Source organism: Telopea speciosissima, chromosome 1, assembly GCF_018873765.1.
Source record: "Telopea speciosissima isolate NSW1024214 ecotype Mountain lineage chromosome 1, Tspe_v1, whole genome shotgun sequence".
Lineage (NCBI taxonomy): Eukaryota > Viridiplantae > Streptophyta > Magnoliopsida > Proteales > Proteaceae > Telopea > Telopea speciosissima.
Genome location: NC_057916.1, coordinates 65484421 through 65508726, shown reverse-complemented (window position 1 = coordinate 65508726; position 24306 = coordinate 65484421). Strand labels below are relative to the sequence as shown.

General features: G+C 38.7%; 1 pseudogene; it reads left to right on the top strand.

Annotated features, from left to right (window-relative positions):
- The first annotated feature begins 6779 nt into the window (after positions 1–6779).
- Positions 6780–24189, top strand: LOC122653062 (annotated as a pseudogene).
- The last annotated feature ends 117 nt before the right edge of the window (positions 24190–24306 follow it).

Here is a 24306-nt window from a genome sequence, read left to right as displayed (position 1 = left end):
TTTTTAAGTCATTAGGACTCTATTTTGAGTCTATTTGAGTTTCCTAGTCAGTTTAAGTTGCCTAATAGGTTAGGGATAAGGTTAGGCCATTCCTTTTTAGTGTCTAAGTCTATTTTTGAGTCTTCTATATAAGTTTGTGAGGGAGGCCAGCATTGGACACGAATTTGATTAATGAAAAAGCTTTTGTTTCTGCTGCCATAGCTTGCTTGCTCTCTGTTGAGTGAACCTTGTGAGTAATATCAAGGCTACCTTGTGGGTAATATCAAGGTAAAGGGATTGGTGGACTCCGATCGACTCCTTGCATCTTGTAGATCGGGAGGTCCTTCTTCTAGTTCTTCAAAGCTGCTACCATTGAAGATTTAATCTTTCAAGTAAGTAGTTTATTAATTCAGCATTTAACCTTCTTCTTCTAATCCTCTAACCTAAGCTCCATCTACTCCTATTATCATCCCTTCCATTAATCCATAGATCCATTAGAACCCTAAAACCCTAAATCCAATTCTGCCCTAAATTGCAGAATTTTGTAACTCATCCAAACCCTAACTTCTTTATACCAAAATAACCCCCTAGACCTGCCCATTAATACCCTATAAACCTCTTTCCTAAAATCTGCCCCTGAACCCTAGATCTAACAAACAGTCCATTTTCATAAGGCATCCTACCCAAAACCCTAGAATTCCAACCTCAACCAAATTTGATCCAACTTATACCATTAGACTCATAAAATTCTGCACATCATTACCAAATAAAACCCTAAGTCGAAACCCTAACCATAACCCTAATTCTGCCCTAATTAGCCTAAGCTGTCCCAATCGGCCAGCCTTGTTAAGAGATCCTATTACCCTGGTTCCTAGTGGGATTACTCCTACCTAGGACTACATTACAGGGGGTAAGGCTGTGTACATTTGCCCCTCCCAGACCCTGCAGAAGCGGGGGCCTTGTGCACTGGAATGCTCATATTATTTCAGTCCTTGCTTTCCAGTCTTCCTTTTTGCTGTAGGTATGTTCCAGCTCTCACAATCCAGATGCCAGATTTTTTACACAACTTTGCAGGTCTGATTTGTAAACAGGATAGAGTGATTGAAATTGGAGCATTTCCAAACTGTTTAATTCTAACTGCTGATACTTTTCAGCTACTGATTCTTTTTCTATTCCTGCGATCATGTTGAATTAATCTCCCACCGGAATTTTCCTGGTTTGAGATTAGTATTCATAAACCTTAAGCTTATCCTCCCCCTCCCCCCCCCAAAAAAAAAAAGAAAAAAAAAAGGATCAAACGATACATAAATTGAGTAAGGAAGCAAGGTTTCTGAAGAAGTTCTTGCAGAGGTGGTTAGGAGGATCGAGTTTCTCCTGTGATATGCGTGTCACATCTGTTTTGGTGGAGTTTTCTTTATGAAAATTCTGACTTCGTACTTTCTAAGTCCAAGGTTTCAAGAATAAGGCTTTGAAGGGATAGGTAGTGATTGTTGGGTTTGGTTTTGGAGATGCTTAATGGGTTTGATGGATTGATGATGGTTGGTGATGATTTGAGGAATAGCACATGTATTTCTATGTTTGGTTGTTTGGTCATTGATGAAGTAGGTGCACTCTTCATCTCTTCTTTATTTTATGTGCTAACTTTTCTTTCCAATTCAGAACTCCATTTCAAAACATGGGTAATTGTATTACTTCGTTAAATTCCATTTGTACCTTTAAGTCATAACATCCTTATAACAAGTTTCAATTTATCCCACCCCTTATTTTCTAAATTAACAAGCCCTAGTCCTCCATACAAACCATAATATTGAGCTATGGTCATCCTGCATCAGTGACCTTTGTGTTGATGGGTAATTGTGCATGGTCATTATGAGTGCATTGCTACGTTACTGTTTCTGTTGTGGGGTTGGGGTTACATATGAGTGTGTGTTGGACTGGGGTTTTATATATGGGTTCTGTGCAGCTGCTCTCTCTCTCTGAATGTGTGTAAACTAATACATCTAGTATGCGTGTGTGAACTAGTACATCTAGTATCTGGGGGCAGTGTGTTGTTTCAGTCATATCAATTTATACAACTTTTGAGATGCCCATTGTGATTGATTATTTATTGCAAGGTGAAGTTGTTTCTGACTTGCATTTAACATGTCCAGGAGCATTTGTTGATCGTATATGAACTTCTTAAAGAAAATTTATATGAATTTCACAAATTGAATACTGAATCGGGAGAAGAGGTTTATTTTACAATGCCAAGTTTGTAGGTTTTTATGGTTCTAATTCTTCTTAAAAGTTGAAGTTCTTTGTATGCAGTTTTTTAACTTTACTGTGCTAGCATATGATTAACATGTTTTGGAGTCTGTATGTGTCAATTACCATTCAATGTTTGGAGGCTGTTTAAATTTTTGCATGGTCATGGCCTAATTCGTTGTGATTTGAAGCCTGGGAATATTTTGGTAAAGAGCTACAGTAGATGTGAGGTGAAGCCGTTAAGGTCATAGACCTTGGAAGTAGCTGCTTCGAAACAGATCATCTCTGTTCAAAGCAGATTGTGGCTTTGATATTTAGTTCTTGTTATGTAAATTCTTTTTTTAATTGAATCAACATTTGTATTTGTTGAAGTACTGTTCATGTGACACTGTTCACGTGAACAGTGATTTGGTTGATATGTGTATCTTCTATTTTCCTAGTCCTAGTTGGAGTCCTAGTTTCTAATTATGTCAAGTCCTAATTCTACTGTGAGTTGTTAGTCTTAATTTCAGTTTGAGTTGTTAGTTCTAGTTCTTTTCCTATTGTAACTTGGAATCCTATCATAATTAGGAATTCCTAATCTGATTAGGAGTTCCCCTTTCTATTGTAATTTCCCCTCTATTATAAATAGAGGGGCTTACCTATCAATTAAATAATTCAAGCATTACAATCAATTCTTCTTTCATCTTCTCTTCTCTCTCAAGTTACTGGTTACAGGTCCTAGGTTTTCTACATGGTACCAAAGCTAGGCAACCAGTGACAGATTCTCTCCAAGATTGCCGTTTTGAGAGTCGGTTTGGGTTTTTTGGTTTGAAGAAGAAACCCTTAGTTCAAAGAAGAAGAAGAACTAGGGTTTCATGTACTGAGTTCGTATGACTTTCGTATACTTCTGGTTCCACCGTTGATGTTTGAATATCTCTGTTGAAGATTTATTCAATTATGAAAACTCTACATCAGATTTCGAATCTGATTTCAGCTCTTCTTCTGAGATGCGTTGCAGACTACATACTGATTTGTTTATCTCTACATCAGATTTCGAATATGATTTCAGCTCTTCTTCTGAGATGCGTTGCAGACTACATACTGATTTGTTTATCGATTAATGAGAAACCTGGTTCTGGGCTGTAGTTGCTTTTGAAGAACCTGCTTTCGTTGAAGGTACAAACCCTTTTGTTTTTCCTCTCGATTTGACGGTGATCAAGGGGCTGAAGTTCAGGACCTGCCCACTTTTTGCTCGGTTTCTCCTTGCTTTTCGTGAGGAAGAAGAAATCTTCTTCATTATTCTCGTTCACTGGTTGTTAAGAGGTTTCTGATCTCTGCCGGTCTCGAATCTGGTCTCTGACTCCTCCTTTCTCTGGTTTCTCGGTTGCAAGGTTGAAGCCGTTCTTTCCCAGATTTCTTGGTTGTAAGGTTGAAGACGCAACCTTCTTTTTTTATCTTGGGATTATATGCTGATCGAACTCGTCATTGTCGCTGCTGCTGTGTGGTTCGATATGCTTATTGCTTCCTCTGATGTGATCGATTTCTTCGCTACTTTCTTTGATTCAATCGAGTCATGAGGCTGAAGACGGTACTGTACCAAAGGTCTGATTGCTGCAAACGGTATTCTGGTTGCAGATGTTCTTGTAGTTTCTATCGCTTCTGGCTGGTTTTCCCCCTTGTTATCGAAACCCTTGAGATCCTGTTTTCACGGTTTGGTGGTTGCTTGAGGAAGACGATGAATGTTTCACAATGGGTTTCCTTTTATGAGTTGGTTTCTTTTTAGTTACTTTATTCCTAAAGTCTTATTTTATTCCTTTAAGTTTCCCTTCATGCCCTTATCATCTTCCCTTATTTGCCTTTGTCCTTATTTTACTCTAAATTCCCTTCATGTCCCCTTACTTCTTTATTTGCCAATTACCCCTTGAAAATTCTAGTTATTTTTCAAATTGCCACTCTCCATAGGCATTATTTTACTTGTTGCATCCAATTGCTTTTTGTTTACCAAAAGGCCCTTGCAAAATTTTGGTTATTTATGGAACTGCCATTACCTTTTGATACATTCCCCTATTTGACTACCCAATTGACCCTTGAAAATTCTGATTTATTACCAGCTTACCCTTTGGCTTGGATTGTATTTAAAAGTGGATTTCCACCAAATTACAGCCATGCCATCCTTTTTTTTTCCAACACCATTTCCTTTCAATAATTCTAATTCCCTTTATATCCCATACCTTTGGTATTTACCCATAACATCTTTGGAAACTTCTGATAAATTACAATTTTGCCATTCCTTCCTTTTTAATTACCCTTAGCACCTTTTGGAAAATTTTGGTATATTATGTTTTTGCCCTATCTCTTACATCATCTTTGTTATGTCCATGTGTACTACACGTGAGGGGGGGATTATGTACAATACACCTACAGACATTGCAGAATGCAGAACTTGCAGGAACATTGGTGCAAAACATAGAATATCAGTTTTCTCCACTATTGCCATTGGGTATCTTTCGTTATTGGGTTGAGTTTGCCGTCAGGGGGAAATTGAAGTATTGAAATATTGAAGATATTTGGTTGTTGCCTATTTGAGGACACTTTCGATTGTGTTGATACAGTTTTTTTCCGTTGCCTAATTCAGTTTGTTTTTGCTACTTGCTGCTTTAGTTATTTTACTTCAAGATTTTATGTCACTATGACAATATGAGATTCATCACTGGATAGCTATTGAAGATCGTTGAAAGCTGCCTTTTTTGGAAGACATTTTAGTCCCGATTTGTTGATTATGTCTGTCCAAGTTTTGAAGACCTATTTTTTCAAGTTCTCGAAGGTTTATTTGGGAGCTACATTCATCTGTCAAGCTGGATTCTGCTGCAACTTAGTTTCTTCTCATTTTGTTCAAGTTGGGAATTGATACCTTGTATGCGCCAACTTGAGGGGGAGTGTTTGCATTATTATGGAGTTCTTTTTTTTTCCTTTTAGTTCAAGCTGGATCTTCTTTCTTTACTTATTTGTATAATCCAGCTTGAGGGGGAGTGTTGAAGTACTGTTTATGTGACACTGTTCACATGAACAGTGATTTGGTTGATATGTGTATCTTGTATTTTCCTAGTCCTAGTTGGAGTCCTAGTTTCTAATTATGTCAAGTCCTAATTCTACTGTGAGTTGTTAGTCTTAGTTTCAGTTTGAGTTGTTAGTTCTAGTTCTTTTCCTATTGTAACTTGGAATCCTATCATAATTAGGAATTCCTAATCTGATTAGGAGTTCCCCTTTCTATTGTAATTTCCCCTCTATTATAAATAGATGGGCTTACCTATCAATTAAATAATTCAAGCATTACAATCAATTCTTCTTCCATCTTCTCTTCTCTCTCAAGTTACTGGTTACAGGTCCTAGGTTTTCTACAGTATTCTTGCTTTAGCATCTTTTGGGGGAGATGGAGATCATAACTCAACAGCCTAAATCCCTGTCTTTTGGCAGAAAGATACTGTTAAAAGTGAATCAGCCAAGATAGTATTGAAAGCAGAATCTTTAGAAAATAATTCTAACATGTCAAATACAATACAACAAGCAGAGTTAAATGCGTTAAAAGCTTCTACAAGTCATGACATCATCGGGCTTTAAGGCTACTATTATGACACTTAGGGGCTTACTAGAGCGCAGGTGGGCTTGGACAATGCTACTCTAGTAGTGGAGGGCCTGAAGTGGAGATGGAGAGATAGGGATAACTGGATAAGAAAACCATTGTGGCAATCTAGGCCGCATCAGCTTACAGAGTCACCACCATCTGATGTCTAAGAGAAAAGTGCAGAAGCCAGAAACCCATTGTGTGAGAGTTTCAGTGTGTTACAAACACTTAACTACAACAACTTGTGGATAAGGATAGAACCAGAGGTGCAGTTGTGTTGGATAGTCAATGGCAGGGAGATACAGTCCTAAGGAAGTAAGTCTGAACCCTTTTCAGTGTAGTATGTTCTTTAATATGAAAGATAGCTAATGACAGTATTTAGACCAGAGACCTCCGTAAAGGGTTTTTGTTGGTCTGATGTCCGTTTATGTCTAAGAGATGCTAAACATGTTTCTGTTAACGCAAATACCAAGAAACATGAATAAAACAAAACACAACAAAGATGACACAGAGATTTAACGTGGTTCACACACCATGTGCTACATCCACGGCCGAAGCTTAAGATGATTGACCATGTAATGGAAGAAGATTACAGTGGAAATCTCTCAAGAACACCAAAAGTAATGGCAAGAACCCTCCTCAGAAAAACCCTAACTCAAAAATCCCCAAATTTCACTTCTTTCACTTGCTTATGCAACAAAACGATAAAACATATAAATACTCCTCCAAGTCGGGTTGATCCATCGGCCCAAGACCTTCGCTATCATCACAGTCCTCACAAAATCTTCCCTTTGGGTCGCCACCAAAAATGTCGGAGCAAAGCAAACTGTAGATTTTGAAAAGTACTGTTCGATGGAGGATTTTCTGTTTCTGAAGAACAGTTTGGAGCAGTTCAAGGAGAATATCTGCTGTCGACTGACCGATATGACCGCGTCATCTTCAATCAAATGAAATGGGTGATATTTTTGAAGATCTTCCCAATAGCTGCAGCACATTACCGAAGCTGTCTTCTTCCTCACCTCCATACCCAGAAATGGATGATATCTTCGAAGCACTTCCCAAAGTCGGGAAGAATATCTACAGCCAACGTGATCTATCTTCCTCATTTTCGGACCATGATTTAAGTGATTTCTTCGCTGATCTTCCTGATTTCTGTGTTTGATTTTATTCTTTTTGTAACTGATTCTTGTGATATTCTTGCATCCCCTACCCCCAACAAATCTTAGTAATTTTCTAATTACCTTTTTTTGGGTGCCAAAAAACTTTATCCTTTTAAGAAAATTAATTGCTTGGGGTAGACTTGGATATAGATTTTTATTTTTTTTTGGGACTAAGGGATTTCCATCGATGGCCATGCTGAAGGTGGGTCCTTTTTTCCTTTTTATTTGTATCAGGTGGGGTATGCCCTCCTTTCCTCTGTATTTTGTTTTTCTTCTTACTTTAATACAAGCTGACCTTTTACCTAAAAAAAAATGTAACACTTAAAAAAAGTTTGTTATTATTTTTGTCTGTTCTGAAATCCAATTTTTTTTAACCGTTCACATCATGGGTAGAGACAGATAATGTAAAACAGTTTTTGAAATTAATGAGATGCTTTTTCTTTTGTCATTCGGATATTTATTATCAGAACCTGTTATTTTATCGTATGTTCATTCGCTTACTAACTAGTGATGGAAAGGAATTGGACCCTTTATATTAGAATTAAATCGCCCAAATTTAAGATCTGGCTAATCTCTGCCAATTTAATCATATTTCAGTTTTCCCCCCTTTCGAGTATGATGCTCACTTGCAAGGGACATGTCCTAAGTTTCAGTAGTAGATATTATTTCATTGTTTTTATTTGAAAATAATGAATCTTTTGTTGTTAAGGGCAGAAACGTTATGAGACCTACTTAAAATTTTCAAGAGTTCTCATTTCAATGAGGCAAAACAGAACATGGCAATAGGAATGTCGTTTCCCTTCATGTTTGACCATACGATACAACATTATTTACATTTTTTTTTTAAACCCATTGATGATGCTTGAGAAGAAATGGTAGTAAATTGCTGATCAAATTAGTGTTTCTGGGATGTTTCCCGTGAAATTATATACTTTCCCTGTACTTTCCTATATATTTGATTATGGAAATGAAATGGTTTAGTCGTGTAAATATTGTGGGACAATATTCCAGCATCTGGAACTCTGGAAGTAGATCAACACACCTTGTATTTTTTGTTGCGTGGAAGGTGATCTGGAAATTCTGCCTGTTGGGTCTTTAGGAATGTGGATTGGCCATATGTCAAATTTTAGTCCGAGATTCAATATCCTCTCATATGTAGGCATACCCTCCTATGTATGCCCCTTCAGAAACTTTCAGAGTAGAGGTCCTTGCAGTCCATCTATACACAAAATTGGTGGCATGCCCCTGCTCCAAAATAGTTTATAAAAATTAAGCTCATCGTTTTACATGATTTATATTCTAATTTAAATCTCATTTTGTTTTCATCTATCTGTAAATCCAATGTAGTTTTCAATATCAGTTTAATGTTATTGTCTTCACTAACATGTCACTGTTATGAGTCAATACTGGGGGTTTAGGGTTTGGTCTTCAGTGGTGGGATAAGAGGAAACCAGGTGGAGCAGCTTCCCAGTTAAAGGGTAACTGGTAATATTCTATCATCATGTGATAAGTTTCAGGTTATTTTTCTATTCAACAACTACCTTCAAAGTATTGACTTTGATCATAGTCGTAAATTTTTAATGGCTAGTCACCTTCATCCAGCTAGTGGGTGCCATTCCAAATATTTTTTACATATACTATTCCCAAAAACAAAAAAAAAAACAGAAGCCTTTTTCACATATAGTTTCCAAGTATCACAGATGGTTAACAAATTAATTATATTTTTTCCATCTAGAATTACAGTGTCCCAAAAGAATTTCCTGGGGGGGGGGGGAGAGTAGTGGTTTAGTCATTTAGTACTTGGGCAGTTGGGCTTTAAGTAATTAGAAAAGAGTTATGGATCTCAATTCTTTTTTGTTAGAGCTTCATCTGCTTAGATCGTTGCGTTGTTTGTCAGCAATGGATCAAAGAATCCATGCCTAAGTGCTGATTGCTCTCTTTCAAGTTACATCTATAGGCGCTGGTACAAATTCTTTGGATGGTAGCTTGTTCTACCAGTTTCATTTCAATTAAGATAATCCATGAAAAGATCAGAGGGCAGGAAGAATCATATTAGTGTAGTTGATATGTAGGTGAAATCTTACCCCCAAAAAAGAAAGTTATGTAGGTGAAAAGAGTTTAATATCTTATACTGCAGCTATTTCAGATTAGTTCCATTTTTACCTCCCTGTGGTTTCAATGTCGTAGTTGATATGCAGGTAAAAAGAGTTTAATATCTTATACTGCAGCTATTCCAGATTAGTTCCAACTTTACCTCCCCATAATTACAATGCCATCAGTAGGCACCCTCTGAAGGTTAATTTGTGGCTTGTCCTTGGAAAGTACGCATTACATTGTTTACATTAAGGTTAGTAGGTCACACTAATTTTAGGTATTACCAAAGCATCCAGTGTTTCCTGTTCAAGAACTCAAAGGAAGGCTAGAAAGGTAAAGAGCAGCTATAGACCATCTGATCATTTCTCAATTTTCTATGAGCTCCTATACAGCTAAAAAGTAGTAGTCAAGCTGAAGCACAGAAAAGAGGTATATTGTGCCATCTTTGCTTTCTGTTTTCTATCTTTGCTTGAAGACAAATTGGAACCAGCCCCTTTGGTGGTTTGGCAATGCTGTCTGGGTTAAAAACCCCTGGATGCTTCCTAATCCTTATAAGTTATCTACTTTCAGTGGTGACATAATTTATGTAATTCTATATTTAACATGAACCTCTTATAAGAAAACCTTGTCTACAAAACTTGGAATCAGGAACCACTCTGGTAATTTTGCTGATAACATCCCACTGGACTCTACTTAATACATGACATGTGAGAGAAGGGGTGAATCCTTAAATCTGTTTGTAGGACAAACTGAAGTGCTATAAGCCTGATTTTAATTCCTAACCTTGTGTGGACTAGAAAACTATGGATGCTTCACAGATTTTATTTTTTCAGATGACCTAACAAATCTCCAAATGAAAGTAAATCAGATCACCCTTACTCTGCTTTATAATCTTATGCCTGAGCCATTTGGGGCTTATACTGTTACTGTCAGTTGGATTCCTCATCCTAGTGTGAGCTAGTATAACAGGACTAGCAACAATCAGAAAATTGTACCAAATGAATAGCCAACATTGTTAACTTTGATACACTGAGCTGTTCAACCTTGAGTCTGATTGCCTCCAAAACGACCAATAAATAGTTCCCAGTCAATAGTGAAGAATCAAGTAAAGTAAAATTAAATGCAGGAATCGTCTGGTAACTCAAGGAATTCTTTGAGATGCATCCATGAAGCCTCAACGAGAAAGGGTTTATGGAGATAGAAAATGACAGTTTGTGGCATCATGTATGGTCATGGCACAAGCCAGAAGCTGGCTCTATGAAAGTCAAACATAGTTATGGTATTGGTGTCAGCAAAAGAACCCAATGCAGGGCTGAAAAGATCCTCTGCTGGAATTCAGATTGAGTGAGGAGAAGTTGACAGCATTTCCTTGGATTTTTAAATTTGTAAGAAGGTTCTTGGGTGCTGATTGATGTATTTGTTGCAGGGAAGTCACATTCTCTACATTGTTAATTCAGATTGAATTTATGCCCCAAATTTATCTATAAATTTCTTGCAATACTCCTGCTATTGTAATGGATCATCAAAAAACATTAAAATTAGGGCTATAAACATCTATGCTATCTATCTTGCCATTCAAGAGTCTTAGGTCAGATCTAATCAACCCTACTACCCTGCAGCTATACTGTTCATGTCTAATTTTCAGTTACATTTGATTCATGTGCTAACTATATCTGCTGGAAATTAAGATCATTTTTCTTCTTAGAATTCTAATTTACTTCACCCTGAAATTCTGTTTGAATCTCTGAATTTTATGGTCGAGATATTAGTTCAGTTCATGGTGGGCAAGCCTTGGCGCAACAGTTAAGTTGTGCTATTACAACCTGTTAGTTGCGGGTTCAAAACTTGGAAAAAGCCTCTCTTGCCAAGCAGGGGATAAGGCTGCGTACATTTGCCCCTCCCAGACCCTGCAGTAGTGGGAGCTTTGTGGATTGGAATGCTCATATTATTTCAGTTCATGCTTTCCCGTGTTCCTTTTTGCAGTAGGTTGTTCCAGATCTCACAATCTAGTTGTCAGAATTTTTACACAACTATGCAGGTCTGATTTGTAAACAGGGCAGAGTGATTGAAATTGGAGCATAATCCAAACTGTTTAAGCCTAATTGCCGATACTTTTCAGCTACTATTTCTTTTTCTATACCTGCGATCAGGTTGATGTAATCTCCCACTGGAATTTCCCTGGTTTGAGATTAGTATTCATAAACTTTAAGCTTATCCCCCCACCCCCCCTTCCAAAAAAAAAAAAAAAAAAAAGGATCAAATAAAACATAGATTGATAAAGAAACAAGGTTTCCGAAGAAGTTCTTGAGGTGGTGCTTAGGAGGATTGAGTTTCTCCTGTGTTATGAGTGTCACATCTGTTTTGGTGGAGTTTTATTTATGAAGATTCTGACTTCTTACTTTCTTAGTCCAAGATCTCAAAGAATAAGAATTTGAATGGATACGCAGTCATTGTTGGGTTGGGTTTTGGAGATGCTTGATGGGTTTGATGATTGGTGATGGTTAGTGATGATTTTAAGAATAACACATGTATTTCTGTTTGATGGATTGGTGATGATTGGTCATTGATGAAGTAAATGCACTCTTCATCTCTTCTTTATTATATGAGCTAACTTTTCTTTCCAAGTCAGTACTCCACTTCAAAACATGGGTAATTGTATTACTTAGTAAGATTCCATTTGTACCTTTAAGTGATACCATCCTTATTACAAAATTTCAATTCATCCTCCCCTGCTTTATTTCTCAATTAACAAGCCCTAATCCTCCATACAAACCATAATATTAAGCTCTGGTCATCCTGCATCAGTGACTTTTGTGTTATGTGTAATTGTGCATGGTCATCGTGAGTGCACTGCTATGTTACCGTTTCTGTTGCGGGGTTGGGGTTTCATATGTGGTATGTGTTGGATTGGGGTTTTATATATGGGTTCTGTGCTGCTGCTCGGTGTGTGTGTGTGTAAACTAGTACATCTAATATGAGAGGGGCATTGTGTTGTTTCATTCATCTCCATATTTACAACTTTGGAGATTCCCAATGTGATTGATTATCTACTGCAAGGTGAAGTTGTCTCTGACTTGCATTTAACATGTCCAGGAGCATTTGTTGACTGTATATGAACTTAAACCAAATTTATATGAATTTCACAAATTCAATAGGGAATCTGGAGAAGAGGTGTACTTTACAATGCCAAGGTTATAGGTTTGTATGGTTCTAATTCTTCTTAAAACTTGAAGTTCTTTGTATGCAGTTTTTAGCTTTGCTGTGCTGGCATATGATTGACATGTTTTGGAGTCTGTATGTGCTGTCAATTACCATTCATTGTTTGGAGGCTGTTTAATTTTTGCATGGTCATGGCCTTATTTATTGTGATTTGAACCCTGAGAATATTTTGGTAAAGAGCTACAGTAGATGTGAGGTGAAGGTCATAGACCTTGGAAGTAGCTGCTTCGAAACAGATCATCTCTGCTCGAAGCAGAATGTGGCTTTAATATTTAATCCTTGTTATGTAAATTCTCTTTTTAATTGAATCAACATTTTTATTCTTACTTTAGCATCTTTTGGGGGATATGGAGATACTGTATTTTGGAAGAAAGATACTGTTAAAAGTTATTCAGCCAAGATAATATTTGAAGCAGAATGTTTAGAAAATAGTTCTAACATGTCAAATCCAATAGACTAAAAATTATGCATATAAGAAGCATAGTTAGATGCATTAAAGGCTTCTACAAGTCATGACACAGCAGGCTTCAAGGCTACTATCACGACACTTGGGGGCTAACTAGAGCAGCAGGAGGGCTTGGATGATGCTACTCTAGTAGAGGAGGGCCTGACAAGTGGAGATGGGTAGATAGGGATAAGGTTAACCATTGTGGCAATATAGGCCACATCAGCTTACAGAGTCACCACCAGCATCTGATGTCTAAGAGAAAAGTGCAGAAGCCAGAAACCCATTGTGAGAGTTTCAGTGTATTGCGAACACTTAACGACAACAACTTGTGGATAAGGATAGACCCAGAGGTGCAGTTGTGTTGGATAGTCAATGGCAGGGAGACAGTCCTAAGGAGGTAAGTCTCCATCTTCTTCCCCGTTGATGTCGATCTCCCAACGCTTCCTTCCTCTGGTCATCTGAGAGCAGAGCAGCTAGGTATCCATTTGAGTACTTCATCTTCTTCTCGATCGCTCTTGCAGCTCTTCCTTCCTCTGGTCATCTGAGAGCAGAGCCGCAAGGTTGCCATTCAAGTTCCGATTGTCTCCATCGGTATGTCATTGAAAACCTTTTCTCTGATTTTTCCGTCCTGGTTTTTCTCTGGTTATCCTCTAAATCGGCACCTGAATTTTTTTTTCTGCTTATGGTTTCAAAGCCCTAGCCCAGCTTTATAGAGACTGTGAGCTGCTCTTCCTGGGTTTTTTTTTTTTTTTTTTTTTTCTGGCTTTCAGTAAGTTTCAGGTTGAAATTAGAGAGATCGTGATGGTTTATGAAGTTTGAGCTCTAGAGCGTTCTTTTTAGAGTTTGAAAGGTCTGTTTTGGCAGCAGGGGATGCTGCATTGGAATTTAGATAAGTGCTTAACAAGTTTCTATAAGACTGCTGGCTTCCAATCGACGGTTGAAGACTTGAAGGGAATTTTCTGTTGAGATACTCCTGCATACATATCCAAGCTATTCATCTAAGTTTCATTTTCTTCAGGTATTCTACTTTGACTTTCTTAATGCAACTTGACTTGAAAATGTAGCAATTGAGATATATAAAATTGCGAAATTCAGTTCATGTTCATATTATGAATTCCCTTCAGTTCCATGTTCAGATTATGTTGTTTGTTATTGGGTAGCAAGTTTTGTTCTGCAGCGATGGGGGGAATAGTTTTAAGCTTGATGAGGGTGTGAGCTTTTTGCTCTGATAGTTTCTGTAACGGATCTATTCATGGATTCCTTTTCAATTTCTAATCAGTTTTTGCCCCTATATGTTAGATTTCTCCATCATCTTTGCTTTGACACTTCTCTTGCTCTGCTGGAATTAGTCTGTCTTATTTAGCTTCTCCTCAATGTGCTCTGTGGTATTTGAACTGGTCTGGTAGCCATACACATTGGGATCAAGTTTGCTGGCGGAGGGGGGGGGGGGGGAGGGGAAACTCATGCACATTAACATTACTTGGGTTTTGATTTGAAATTGAACAAGAAATAGAAGATAAAAAATAAAATGCTAAAATTAGTAGGGATGAGTTAGGTAATATGCTATTTTCTGTGTCAATACCTTTTATCTTTATGATGTACATTTTCTCTGCCTTTTCTTATTTACTGCTTACGGAATACAAATTATCTATCATCGTTTTGCCCACCAGTGCATTTTCATATTGCTATAATCTTGTATGACAGCATTACTCAGTCTCCCTCCTTCCTCAATGAATGTTATCCTGGTCTGTTTGCTTGATACTCTCTGCTGTTGGATGCTAGTTGCTTAGGGTCAAGTCTGGATTCAGCATAGAACTCACAATATATGCAACAAAACCGATGTGTGCATTAGATGATCTTGCCAAAAAAACAAATTGAATACTGTTGGCTTTTCCAATTGCTTTGGTTTGGTGTGTCAATTTCTTTTTGCATTCACGTTGGTCTTTTTGTAAGCACCCCACCACACTAAACTTTAACCCATTTCACTTCCCTAATTTTTAGTGTATCTGATCACTAATCACCTAATCTGTCATGTGAAGATCTACAGAGCCAGGTGATTTATAATTTATAATCTCTTAATTAACTCGTGGAGACATAAGAGTCTGAGAGAAGTCTATGTTAAAAAGGTCCTCAATCCTAATGGTATGGTTAAAAGGGGGCCGTGGGTTGTCTTAATAGTCTTCCAACCAGAAGATAAAGCTCTGGGAACCCTTTTATTGCGCATGATGACTGACCCTTTTATTATAGATGCTATCCACTTAATTGGTACGTATAATATAAGCATTTAGACTTGAGATGGGAAAGCAGAAAAAAAGATTTTAATCAACTGAAGGGGCTCAGTCCATCATGAAACATCTACTCAATGAGGTAAGGATTGAGACATGAGTGGGGGGATGGGAACTCCTTATTTATTTGATTAGATCACTTTCTAAATACCAGCAGGATAGTGAGCCATCATGAAACATCTACTCAGAAGTTTTTTTTTTTTTTTGGATGTGCATGTCTAAACACTTTTTTGGATGGGTAAAGGTGATTTTGCTCCATTTTCCTTTTACAAGAGCCATAGTTGTTTTGATATTTACTTGTGCCTATGTCATTTACTATCTTCAAACATCTAATTCCTGTTCTGTTGGAGATTGCTAACTATATTAGCCTTCTCACAACATATTAGTTTTCTCTTTTTCGGTTTTCTGTATTTTTTATGTCTATGAACTCTCTGTAAATACTAAACTTGTTAGTGATTGTTCTGGTCTGTATTGGCTGCTCCTTCAAGGATCTAATTAAGACACGTATCTGCTAAACTACACACTAAATTCCTTATTTTTTATTCTTTCTTACTTTTGTTTCTGTGGGTCTTAAGTCTTGAGACTTGAGAGGGAGCAAACTGCACATACAAAGCTGAAAAGGTCCCACTGATTTATTGAAAAGAATGAAGAAAAAGAACCACTGATTCTGTATTCTTAGTTGGAGAAGGAATCTCCCATCTCTGTGTGTATGCACAGTGGAGAAATAAAGAATGAAAGAAGAGAAAGTAACAAAGAAAGTCGTGTGTGAGTAACTGAGTTAACTTACTTTAGGGAAATATTTAGGTGGTCCTTTAAATCTTGATATTTAGTTAAAGATGATAATTAAGTTGTCCACATGAGGAACCTAATTAAGTGTTTCCACTAATGATCTCAACTCCCAAAGTTGCTCTGGTGAGGATTTCTGTTTTGGTACAGAAACCTTGCTTTAAGAGTCATGATGCTTGCTCCATTGAGACCACAGTACCACACCATCATTCTTCAGATTTCATCTCCCCCAAAGAGGTTAACCAAAAAAAAAAAGGGACGAAACAAACTATATCTCTGTGCTCTCTGATCCCACCAAACATTAGATTATTAGATTACCCATTTCCTATCTCCTTATAATATCAACAAACTATATCTCTGTGGTAGGGGATCGGGACGACGGAAAGTCCACTTCTGGACCTCTCTTCATGTTTGGAGGGGCAGTTGTTACTTGATCTAGTAAGAAACAGGGAATATTTCTTTTTGTCACGGATAGTACAGGTTTTTTATGGATAGTGACATGTTACCACGGATAGTGGTAGTTCCTGCCGTGAATGGGAGTCATTTCCATAGCATGATTATTCACTCGGCCAACTGGCCAAGTGGGAGATGTAAGGGTGTGGCTAGTTGGCCTCACTCAGACATTATGGCAAAAGATTATTGACCAAGATCAAAGGGGGGAAATTTTAGAATTGAACCTAAAAACAAGGATTGCGTGGAGGTGATTGAGGGTTACTTTAAAGAACAAACCCAAATGTTTTCCTATAAATGGGTGGTAATTCAAAGGGGAAAGATATTGAAAATTATTACCCTCCCATCTCTATTACCGAAGCCCAATAAATCCAAGTTTACATTTTCTTGTCTCTTCTTTTTATCCTTTCTATCTTGCGAATATGGCACTCCAGAGATCAGCGCCCTTCAGCAACTACATCATAGGGGAGAGCACTACCATTCCATTAAGTATTCAACCAGTGATTGAGGACATCTGTCACATTTCTTCCTATTTTTTTGGACTGTAGCTTCCATTTTATTCCTAGGGAGAGCAATTCTGTAGCTGAATCCTTAGCCAGGAAGGCCCTGTCTGGTTCGAGCCGGACGATTTGGCCTGATTTCACTTACGGTTAACTGAATCTTGTAATTTGACAACTACGAGCTTTGCTCGCTTTCATGAATAGATGATTATTTAGTAAAAAAAAAATTACAAGTTAGACTTAAGCCATAGCCTTGATTCTATTGCATAGCAGCTTAGATGAGATAGAAAATGTCTACTCATAGATCCCAAGATCCCTTATGCAGTTGTCAAGTTTCAATTAGATCAGAGTTTGACAGTGTGGCAATACATATATATAATTCAAGATTTAAGAGGGTGCATGGGACTGCAGTTGAGTTTGAAGCTGAAACTCAATATTTTTTCAAGCTAAGTAATTAATTCTTTACAAATCCAACAGTCAAATCCATGTTTATTGAAAATTTAAAGTTGCTCAGTATTTTTCCATTTATTATCATTAGAGGTTTTTTTGGGTGAATTTATCATTAGAGTTATTACATTGAATATTGAGATCTGGATTTGGTTCTCTTGTTCATGTAAGATAAACCTGTGAATGCATGATTTAATGTTACTTTATTTTTTCATTTCTGATTTTAAATCTTTTCTATCTGCGGTGGCTTTAAAATTTAACACTTACTGATGCTATCTATGTTCTCCATGTTGTTCCCTGTGTGCAGTCATTTCTGTCCTACCTAAATTTTGTTCCCGGATTGAGATGGGGGAAGTTGAGACTGTTGAGACAATGAAGAGACGCCCATTGGAGGACAACCATGCCGGTGGTGGTTCTCTTAAGTATAAGCAGTGGAACATATATGTGAAGCGGGATTTCCCTCCAGGTTGTGGGAGAAATTCTCATTCTTATCGAGAGGATGTAAATGTTCTTCAGGATAAAAAACCGCAAGATAGCGCTAAAGTTCCGTGAAAAAGTCAGGGAGACTCTTCGTCTCTTTCAAGTGATCATTCGGAAGTTATTACAGGAAGAGGAAGCGCATTCAAATAAAGCTCAAGGAAACACTAAGAAGCCGATATATCTACAGGCTTCAAATGTTCTCAAGAAGAAAAACAAATGGGTTAACACAGAGAAATTCATAGGTCCTGTCCCTGGGGTCCAAGTTGGTGATGAATTTCATTATAGGGTTGAGCTTGCCATTGTTGGAATTCATAGACCGTTGCAGAGTGGTATACAATACATGAAGAAAGATGGAAAAGATCTGGCCACTAGTGTTGTAGCCTCCGGTGGTTACTCTGATGACATCGACAATTCTGATGTATTGATTTATTCTGGTCAAGGAGGAAGGCCAATGGTTGGGAGGAAGCCAAAGCAAGCTAAAGATAAAGAGCTTACATGAGGAAACCTTGCACTGAAGAACAGTTTTGATGAAGGAACTGTTGAGAGGGTTACCCGTGGATTTAAGGACACAAGTAGCTCTGGTTATGCGAATTCAAAGGGTAAGATAACTATGACATACATCTGTGATGGGCTTTATACAGTGGAGGATTATTGGCCAGAATTAAGCTGTTATGGTACTTCTGTCTTTAAATTTAAGTTGAGAAGAATTCCTGGCCAGCCAGAGCCATTGCTTGGAAAGAGTTGAAGAAGTCAAGAAAATTCAAAGTTAGAGAGGGTCTCTGTGTAGAAGATATTTCTCAAGGGAAAGAGAAGAAGCTGATCATTGGAGCTGTGAACACCATTGATGATGAGAAACCTCAGCCATCCACTTACATTGATAAGATGATATATCCTGACTAGTACAATCCTATTTCTTCTAGGGATGTGATAGCACCAAGGGTTGTTTAGATTCCGAGATATGTTCCTGTTCGGCCAAGAATGGAAGGGAGATCCCATTCAACCACAATGGTGCCATTGAAGAAGCGAAGCCTCTTGTTTATGAGTGTGGTCCTTCTTGCAGGTGCCCTACTTCTTGCTATAACAGAGTCAGTCAACATGGAATCAAATTTCAGCTGGAGATTTTCAAGACTGAATCGAGGGGCTGGGGTGTCAAATCCTCGACATCCATCCCATCTGGAAGTTTTGTATGTGAGTATACAGGGGAACTGCTTCAAGATCAGGAGGCTGAGAAAAGAACTGGTAAAGATGAGTATCTATTTGATAATTGGAAATAACTATTGTTGTGCTGTGACTTGAATAAGTCAAAACAATGGTGCACATTTAATTGCAATGAAGTTAAAGTCTTCATTTTATTAAAGAAGATGGAGACAAGAGTGTCTCTACCACATCAATGTGGTCGGCTTCACAACAAACTGGTATCAGAGCTACTATCTACCGGTGTCTTGTTACGATGGCTGCACACGTCTCAGCTGCTAAGTATGAGATCGAGAGATCGAGAAATTTGATGGGCGAAACAGCTTCAGCCTGTGGCGTATCAAAATGAAAGCTTTACTTGTTACACAAGGGCTGTACAAGGCCTTAGAGGGTAAAGAAAAGTTACCTGCAAGCATGCCAGAAGCAGACAAGGAAGACTTGCTGGCAGAGGCTCACAGTGCTTCACAATTGAGCCTGACGGACGAGGTGTTGCGAGAAGTTGCAGACGAAGAGACGGCTTCCGGTCTATGGAAGAAATTAGAGAAGTTGTACCTGCAAAAATCTCTCACAAACCAGCTATACCTGAAGCAACGGTTATACACCCTGCGGATGAAAGAAGGTACACAAATAAATGAGCACCTTGATGAGTTCAATAAAATCATTATGGACTTGAAAAATGTTGATATTAAAATTAGTAATGAGGACCAAGCCTTGATTGTGCTATGTTCTCTACCTCTCAAATACGATCATTTCGTTGATACTCTACTCTATGAAAAGGATACTATTTCTATGGAGGATGTTAAAGCCCCCTTGAACTCTCAGGAGTTGAGAAAGAGAGCATCTGAAATTGGAGTAGAAAATCAAGCAGAGGGTCTGGTTGTGAGAGGTAGAGACAAAGCAAGAAGTTCAAGAAACAGAAGTCACTCAAAATCCAAGTCCAGAAAAATTAAGTGTTACCACTGTCACAAGGAAGGGCACTTCAGAAGAGACTGTTCAGAGAGAAAAGATAAAGGAGATAAAGGTAAAGCCTCTACAAGTGCTGAAGCAGCTGTCGTAGAGGAGAATTCTGATGTTGCAGAAAATATCTTGTCCGTGACCATCGGCCGTTCGGAAAATGAATGGATTCTTGATTCGGCTTGCTCCTTTCACATATGTCCCAAGAAAGATTGGTTTACCACCTATCAATCAACCGATGGTGGCACTGTCTTGATGGGAAACGATATGGCTTGCAAAATTATTGGTGTAGGAACAATTCGAATCAAGATGCATGATGGCATTGTGAGGACTTTGACAGATGTGCGGTATGCTCCAGAATTGAAGAAGAATCTCATATCTTTGGGAATTCTCGACTCCAAAGGCTACACATACTCATCTGTAGGTGGAGTTCTCAAAGTCTGCAAGGGTGCTCTGGTCGTGATGAAGGGGCAACTGATTAATGGTCTCTACCACCTTCAAGGTAACACTTTATCAAGTACTACATCAGTTTCTGAGTCAAGAAACTCAGAAAGTGATACCACTCAGCTATGGCATATGCGGCTTGGGCATATGAATGAACGGGGCATGACGATTCTGAGCAAACGAGGTTTGCTGTGCGGTCAGAACACCGAAAACCTAGACTTCTATGAGCATTGTGTCTTCGGTAAGCAATACAGAGTCAAGTTTAGCACGGCGGTCCACAAGACCAAAGGTACAGTGGATTACATCCACTCAGACCTTTGGGGTCCCGCTCCTGTACAATCAAAGGGTGGCTATCGATATCTTTTGACCTTTATCGATGACTTTTCGAGAAAGGTCTGGGTGTATTTATTGAAGCACAAAAATGATGTCTTTGTCAACTTCAAGCAATGGAAGGCGTTGATCGAGAAGCAGACTGGGAAGAAAATCAAGCGCCTGAGAACCGACAACGGCATGGAATTTTGTGAAAATAAGTTCAACGAGTTCTGCAAGAACGAAGGCATAGTGAGACACTGCACTGTTGTAAAAACACCATAACAAAATGGAGTTGTATGCTCTCAAACGCGGGTCTCTCTAAGGACTTTTGGGCTGAAGTAGTTAACATTGCTTGTTATTTGGTGAATAGGTCTCCATCAACTACTATCGAGTGCAAGACCCCTGAAGAAATATGGTCTGGTACTCCTGCTGATTACTCTACTTTGAGAGTGTTCGGTTGCTCTGCATATGCTCATGTGAATGATGGTAAACTTGAGCCAAGGGCACGAAAATGCATATTCCTAGGCTATGCATCAGGTGTGAAAGGATACAGGTTGTGGTGCACCGATCCTAAGTCACCTGGTTTTCTTATCAGCAGAGATGTAAAATTTGATGAGTTTGCGATGCTACACCAGCAAAAGGAGGAGTCTATCGATGCAGGAAAAGACCACGGTGTCAGTAAAAGGGTGGAGTTAGAAGTTGAAACTCCAGACGATTCACAGCCCATCCAGGAGGAAGCAGAAGAAGAGGAAGAACAGTACACTATTTCCACTGGCAGTCAAAAACGACAAATCAGGCAACCCCGGAGGTATGCAGATTTTGTTGCTTATGCATTATCTATAGCTGAGAACGTAGAAGAGCCTTCCACGTATCAGCAAGCTATCACGGGTTCCGAGTCTGTCCATTGGACTGTTGCCATGACTGAGGAGATTGAATCTCTTTACAAGAATCATACTTGGGAGTTGGTGAAACGACCCAAAGGCCAAAAGATTGTTGGGTGCAAATGGGTTTTCAAGAAGAAAGAAGGAACTCCAGGGGCTGAGGGCGAAGGGCTATACTCAGAAAGAAGAATGTAAAGCACGCTTAGTGGCGAAGGGCTATACTCAGAAAGAAGGTGTCGACTTCAATGAAGTATTCTCACCTGTCGTGAAACATAGTTCTATTCGCGTGTTGCTGGCGTTGGTTGCTCTGTTTGACTTAGAGCTTGAACAGCTCGATGTCAAGACAGCCTTTCTACATGGAGAGTTGGAGGAGCATATTTATATGCAGCAGCCAGAGGGGTTTACTAATCAAGGAAAAGAAGATCATGTTTGCTTGTTGAAGAAATCTTTGTATGGCCTGAAGCAGTCTCCTAGACAATGGTACAAGCGGTTCGACACTTTCATGATCGAACACGGTTACTCAAGGAGTGAGTATGATAATTGTGTTTATCACAGGAAGCTCTCAGATGGATCTTTTGTGTATTTATTATTGTATGTTGATGACATGTTAATTGCTTCTAAAAACATATCAGAACTTAAAAGGTTGAAGACTGAGTTGAGTAGTGAGTTCAAGATGAAAGACTTGGGAGCAGCCAAGAAAATTCTGGGTATGGAGATACGCAGAGATAGACAAGCAGGCAGACTGTACTTATCTCAGAAGAAGTACATCGAGAAGGTACTCGAGCGATTCGGTATGTAGAGTTCGAAGCCCGTAAGTACCCCACTTGCTGCTCATTTTAAGCTTTCAGGTGAATTATCACCTCAGACTGAAGATGAGGAGGAGCACATGTCTTGTGTTCCTTATGCTAGTGTTGTTGGCAGTATAATGTATGCCATGGTGTGCACTCGACCTGACATTTCACAAGCTGTCAGCGTTGTCAGTAGATATATGGGACATCCTGGTAAGGTTCATTGGCAGGCAGTGAAATGGATATTGCGCTACTTGAAAGGTACTGCAGATATTGCCTTGGTGTATGACAGGAATAATGATTCCAGCGGACATGTCATCGGTTTTGTTGATTCTGATTATGCTGGAGATCTGGATAGAAGAAGATCTCTAACAGGTTATGTTTTCACTCTCTCTTGTTGTGCCATTAGCTGGAAGGCAACATTACAATCTGTAGTTGCCTTGTCTACAACAGAAGCTGAATACATGGCTGCAACAGAGGCAGTGAAAGAAGCTTGTGGTTGAGAGGTTTGGTTGGTGATCTGGGCTTGCAACAGGATCAGACTGTTGTGTATTGTGACAGTTAGAGTACCATACATTTGACCAAAAATCAGATGTATCATGAAAGAACCAAGTATATTGATGTTAGAATTCATTTCATTCGAGATATAATCTCTCAAAGGAGGAATCACGGTAAAGAAGATTCCAACGGCAGAAAATCCAGCAGATATGATGACCAAGCATATTCCAGTAGTCAAGTTCAAGCACTGCTTGGACTTGATCGGCATCAGTAGCACGTGAGAGCCCCATTGGCGGCTGAGGTGGAGATAGCTAGAGAAGATTGGTTTTGAGCATGTGAGAATTCAAGTCAAGGTAGAGAATTGTTGTGTTGTGACTTGAATAAGTCAAAACAATGGTGCACATTTAATTGCAATGAAGTTAAAGTCTTCATTTTATTAAAGAAGATGGAGACAAGAGTGTCTCTACCACATCAATGTGGTCGGCATCCACTTTGTTGAAAAATAGAAAGGTGTTGCTAGGTAAGAGGGCACCGGCCATTGACACCCCATTCCAAATGAGTTAAAACTGGTTTCATCTTAGGTGGGTAATTAATGCACCCAAGGGACGGTGCATGTTTTTCAAAGAATTGGTAGCTGCAACGTGCACCTACCATGTCGATGGAGAAATGCAGAATTGTTCACCTCTCCTCATCTATAAATAGGAATGGAGAAGTCCTTGAAAACACAAGCTCATTGGGGTACAACAAACCCAAGCAAAGAATTACATAGAATTCTTGTAATATTTCTGTTTGAGAGATAGGAAGAATTCAGGGGGTGTATTTGGGCTTTGGGTTTGTGTGAGAGAGTGTTCTTATATTCTCCAATTGTTCAATAGTGAAATTATTTCGCCGTCTTCACCCGTGGATGTAGGTTAAAAGCCGAACCACGTAAATCCCTGTGTTTCTTGTGTGTGTTTATTTTGGCGACATTTTCTCGTGCCATTAAGACCCACACTTAGTAGACGATTTCCGCGAAATCCTGATGTTATTCACAACAACTATAATGATCATACTCTATGGGAGGGACTCTCGAATGTAATACCTGATTACCTGCAACCAATTTGTCCTTGTGAAGTTGTCGAAGATGTCTCGGGCTACACCATCGATGCAGCACAGTGTGGGAGTGTTGGAAGATTCATCAACCATAGTTGTTCTCCAAACCTTTATGCACAAAATGTTCTTTACGATCATGATGACAAGAGAATCCCCCACATATTGTTCTTTGCTGCAGAGAACATTCCTCCCTTGCAGGAGCTAACTTATCACTACAATTATACAATAGGTCAAGTTTCTGATGCTGAAGGAAATGTGAAGGAGAAGAAATGTTACTGGGGCTTTGCTGAGTGCAGTGGGAGGCTTTATTGAGCATTTTGCATCCTTGTCTTTCTTGCACTATAAATTTTACACCCTGGATTCTGCTTCTTAGAAATATGATACTCTAGGCTATGTTTTGTTGTCAGGAGAATGCAAATATTTTGAAGTAAAGTGAAATTTATTTTT